The 5,933-nt window shown below is 35.6% G+C and overlaps 1 pseudogene; it reads right to left on the reverse strand.

The window, feature by feature from the left end:
* Positions 1–5,033: 5,033 nt before the first annotated feature.
* On the reverse strand, positions 5,034–5,447 carry LOC132663844 (large ribosomal subunit protein eL28 pseudogene; annotated as a pseudogene).
* Positions 5,448–5,933: the final 486 nt, after the last annotated feature.

Here is a 5,933-nt window from a genome sequence, read left to right on the forward strand (position 1 = left end):
GAGAGAGGGAGACAGAATCGGAAGCAGGCTCCAGGCTCTGAGCTGTCAGCACAGAGCCCGACATGGGGCCTAAACTCATGAACTATGAGATCATGACCTGAGCCAAAGTCGGACGCTTAACCAATTGAGCCACCCAGGCGCCCCCCATATGTTAAAGATTTTAACTGAAAAGTAAACAGCATGCAAAAACACATGGGTAGTATAAGCAAAAGATGGAAAATCCAAGAAAGAATCAAAAGGAAAGTGTAGCGATCAAAAACAGAGTACAGAAATGAAGAATGCACAATGCACTTGATAAGATTAGCCATTGATTTGACACAGCTGAGGAAGGAATCAGTGATTTTGTAAATAGGCCAAAAGAAATTACAAACTGAAATGCAAAGAGAAAGAAGAATTTAAAAAACCAGAATGAACCATGCAGGAACTGTGGGATAATTTCAAAAGGTATAACATACACATAATTGGAAAATTAGAATGAGAAGAAAAAAAATGGAGAACTTTCCAATTACTTTCCAAAACTGATGACAGATTCCAAACTACAGATCCAGGAAAGCTCAACAAACACAAAGTAAAATAATCATACCCCTCTATATGTGTGCTTGCACACACACACACACACACACACACACACACACACACACACACACCAAGTCGTATCATATTAAAACTGCAGAAAACAAAAGACATTGAGAAAATTTTGAAAGGTGACAGAGGAAAAAAAATAATAACTTACCAAAATGATATAATGAAGAAGAGAGTGCAGTAAAATATTTTAAGTGTTGAAAGAAAAAATCACCAACCTAGAATTCTATAGCAAGTAAGTTATTCTTTACAAGGGAATGAGAAATAATGTATTTCCCAGACAAGCAAAAATTAAGGCAATTCATCATTGACAGATTTGCCTGAAATCCAAAAAGAAGATTTTCGTGCAAAAAGAAAATGATACGAGTCAGAAACTTGGATCTACCTAAAGACAAAAAGAGAATGAAAAGGGAATAAATGATTTTACTTTCCTTATTCTTTTTTTTATTAAAATTTTTTTTAATGTTTATTTATTTTTGAGACAGAGACAGAGTGTGAGCAGGGGAGGGACAGAGAGAGAGGGAGACACAGAACCCAAAACAGGCTGAGCTGTCAGCACAGAGCCAGATGCAGGGCTCAAACTCACACTTCGAGGTCATGACCTGAGCCGAAGTCAGATGCTCAACCAACTGAGCCACCCAGGCGCCCCTTACTTTCCTTATTCTTAACTGATCTAAAAAATAACTGTTTAAAGTCATAATAGTAACAGTGTACTGGATGACTGTAACACATGACTAAGTGAAATAAATGACAAGGATATCACAAAGGGAGAAATGGGGAATACTCTGTTATAAAGTACCTTTATTACATGTGAAACAATATAGTATTATTTGAACATGGAATTAGATTGTTAAAAATGTATATGTAAACTCCAGGTCATTAAAATTTTAAAAAAGAAGTTTAATTGTAATGCTGAAAAGAGATAAAATTGAATCATATAACTTTCTCAGTTAAGACCACAGAAAACAGAAAAAAAGAAGAAAAATGACAAGGGTAAGGAATAGAAAACAGGTACAAACACAGTAGATATTAATGCAATTATGTCAATAATCACCTTAAAGTATGAGTGATCTAAATACACCTATTAAAAGCTGAGATTGTCAAAGTGGATAAACAACCCATACCCAAATTTATGTTGTCTACAAGAAACCCACATTAAATATAAAGACAGAGATAAATTAAAAGTAAAAAGATTTAGAAAGACATACCATGATAACACTAATTCATAAAAGTTGGAGTAGGTATACAAATTTCTGACAAGTCTACATTTACAAAAAAGATTATCAGGGATAAAGAAAGCATTACGTAATGATAAAGTGATCAATTCTCTAAGAAGACATAGCAATCCTAAACATGAATGCATCTAACAAGAAAGCAACAAGGCAAAATGCAATAGAACTACAAGGAGAAATAGATAAATCCACTATAGTCAGAGACTTCAACATACTTTTGTCAGTAACAGACAGGCAGAATATCAGTAAGCATATAGTTGACCTTAACATCCCTATCATTTGACTTGCTCTAATTGACCTTTATAGAATATTCCATCCAACAACAACAGAATACACATTCTTCTCCAGCTCATATCCACAAGTGTAGGCCACATTCTAGGCTATAAATCACTCACCAAAAAGAGAATAGAAACCATACAAAATATATCCTCAGACCACAATGGAATTAAGCTAGAAATTAATGACAGAAGGACAGCTGGAAAATCTCCCAAATATTTGGAAATTAAACAAAAGACTTCTAGATAATACAAGGATCAAAGAAGTCTTATGAGAAATTTTTAAATAATTGAACTAGATGAAAATAAAATACAATTTATCAAATTATTAGGGATGTAGCAAAAGCAGTGCTTAAAGAGAAATGCATTACATTAAATGAACATATTAAAATAGAATAAAGGTAAAAAATCAATAATATAATCTTCCTTTTTAGGAAACTAGAGTAATTTAAGCATAAAGCAAGGAAAACCAAAAATAATAAAAATTATAGCAGAAGTCAATGAAATTTAAAACATTCAAACAATAGAGAAAAGCTATTTTTAATTTCAATAAAATTGATAACAAAGAAAAAAGGGAAGACACAAATTAACACTAAACAGAAAGAAAAGAGTTTTCATTACTCTTGATCTCAAGTATGTTAAAAGAATAATAAAGGAATATTATGAACAACTGTGTGCCCACAAATTGGACAACCTAGGTGAAATGGACCAATTTATTGAAAGATACAACCTACTAAAATTCATGTGTGTATAAATAACTTGAAAAAAACCTATTAAAGAAATTGTCTCAACAATTAATAAACTTGCAAAAAGAAAAGTACCAAGCCCAAACGGTTTTACTAGTGAATTCTACCAAACATTTAAGGAAGAAATAATATTGATTCTTCATAATCTCTGTCAGAAAGTAAAACCAGAGAGAAGACTTTCTAACTCATTCTATAAGGCAAACATTGCCCTATTAACAAAATAAAAACTTTACCATGCTCATGTGTGTGAACACACACACACATACACACCTACAGAGAATAATTCACATAAACATAGACACAAAATCTTCAATAAAATATTATTGGGTTCTGTTTGCTAATGTTTTAAAAGAATTAAAACCTACAACCAAGTGAAATTCATTCCAGGTATGCAAGAAAGATTCAACATTCAAAAATCAATTAATGTAATCTATCACATCAACAGGCTAAAGAAGTCATGTGATGTTATCAGTCAATGCCAAAAAATTTTTTGACAAAATCTAACATTTATTTATTATATTTTAAAAAATACTGTCAGAAAACCAGGAATAGAAGAAAACTTTCTCAACTTGACAAAGAACAACTAACAAAAACCTACATTCTGCATCATATTTATTGGAGAGAAGCTGGATGCTTCCTCCCTAAGATCGGGAAGAAGTCAAGAATGTCTTCTTGCATCATTCCTATTCAATACTTAATGGAAGCCCTAGCTAGTACCACATAACAAGAAAAATATATAAAAGTTATACATGTTGGAAAGGAAGAAATGAAACTATTATTTGACACAACTGTTGTGTCTGATATCCCAAAGAATCTACAAAAGAAGTGTAGAATGATTCATAGTGTAATGGCACCAAAGTTGGGCACATGAGTACCAACTCATGTTTAGCTCAACATTGATATAGATAGGTACATATGTAAGTATTTATAAATATGTGTATCTATACTGTTTTGTTTATACATACATATTTCCTTTCTCCATCAAGCCTGGAAGCAATGACATTGCAGTAGAAACAAACACACCTAGCACCAAGATCTTGATTTCTAATATCACCCTCCAATACACAGAACAAGGAATCTTTGGGGAAATGGAAGATTCTAGGACAAAATAAAAAATAGACAAAATATACAGTGCCAAAATGTAAGGGGGGAAATGATAATGATAGGAGTCAAAGGGACACAGGAACCAACTGAAGAAGCTCCCAATGGCCAAGGCTGGAACAATTTAAGCAGCAAAATAAAGAATTATTTGGATTATAGTATGAAATATAAAATAAATATCCATGGGTTCATACTGGTATATATAAATGATTGAATAAATAAATAAATAAATGGGGATAATAAATTGTTCATGCAGAGGAATTGCAAATTATTCATGTAGCTACTTCACCCTCAAGGAGTTAGAATACAACTCCCCACTCTTTGAATAGGGCTGTGCAAGGCCACTTTCTTCCAAAACACCCAAAACAGGATGAAAAGAGAGGGGAAAAGAGTAACAGTATAGTAGAGAAACCTGACAAACATTGCCTAAGCCAGGTGATGTTAACATCAAAAGTGATAGATGTATCGGGGCGCCTGGGTGGCTCAGTCAGTTAAGCGTCCGACTTCGGCTAAGGTCATGACCTCACGTTCCGTGAGTTCGAGCCCCGCATCGGGCTCTGTGCTGACAGCTCAGAGCCTGGAGCCTGTTTGAGATTCTGTGTCTCCCTCTCTCTGACCCTCCCCCATTCATGCTCTGTCTCTCTCTGTCTCAAAAATAAATAAACGTTAAAAAAAATTTTTTAAAAAAGTGATAGATGTATCAATGCATCTATTGAAGAAAACAGATCAATTCTACACAAGGAAGATTCTACAAATTGCCTGACAAGTACACTTCAAAACTTTAAAGTCATCAAAAACAACAAAAAACACTGTTACAGCCAAAAGGAGCCAAAAGAGACATTATGACTAAATGCAATGTGGTATCATTTTCTGGCTTGGATCCCAGAAAAGATAAGACATTAGGTAAAAGTTATGGAAACTGGAAGAAAGTATTGACTTTGGTTACTAACATGTCAATATCGCTTCACTAATGTGATAATTTTATCATACTAATGTAAGATATTAATAATAAGGGAATCTGGGTATGGGGTAAATGCATGAATCTCTCTGCAATATTTTTTTAGGTGGTTGACATCTTTTTTGCTGGGGGCAGGTGCTCAGGAGCTCTTGGTGGGAAGGCCCTCCTTCCTCTTCACCATCACAGGCTTCTGGCTGCACAGGATGGCACTGGCTCTGTGAATGGCAGGCATGCACAGATCTGGGCCATAACTGTTCTTGTGGATCATGGGCCAGATGCTGCTGAGGGCGGCCCAGGCATTCTTGCTAATGGTGGTCAGCACATTGGAGGTGGCAGGCTTTTGCTGGAGGGTTCTGTGCTTTGTGACCACCACTATACCTTTGCCCTCTGCCCCCAGCCCCACACCCACAGTCTTGCAGTGAATCAGCCCACTGTAGCAGAAGGAGCTGTGAGTTTTAAGGTTAGTGGGCTCAGTGTTGTGTATCTGTTCGTTCCACTTGATCAGAAAGCTGGAGCCGTTCCCCACAAGCACCCATTGCAGGTGCGCAGACATGGCGGCCTCTCCTTTCACTGCACCAGCGTGAGACAGCCTCTCTGTACTACGTTCACAATTTTTCTGTAAATACAGAATAAAAGCCTTATTTAAAAATATATCTTAGTTGAGGGGCACATGGGTGGCTCAGTCTGTTAAGCATCCAACTCCTGATTTTGGCTCAGGTCATGATCTCACAGTTTGTGAAACTAAGCCCCCCATCTGGCTCCGTGCTAACAGTACGGAGCCGGCTTGGGATTCTCTCTCTATTCTCTCCCCTAGTTGCTCGCTCGCTCTCTCTCTCAAAAGAAATACACATTTTAAAAAAATATGTTTTTTAGCTGAATCATTATGTTGTACACCTGAAATGAATATACCACTGTATGTTAATCATACTTCAATTAAATATATTTTTGTTACTTTTATGCTAACATACTCTGTTGCTCTTCTCTCTACTTGTCATTATGATGTCTTCTTGGCCAGACATAAGCCTACTTCTCCATCTGA

This window comes from Panthera onca, chromosome D4 (genome assembly GCF_046562875.1).
Source record: "Panthera onca isolate mPanOnc1 chromosome D4, mPanOnc1 haplotype 2, whole genome shotgun sequence".
NCBI lineage: Eukaryota > Metazoa > Chordata > Mammalia > Carnivora > Felidae > Panthera > Panthera onca.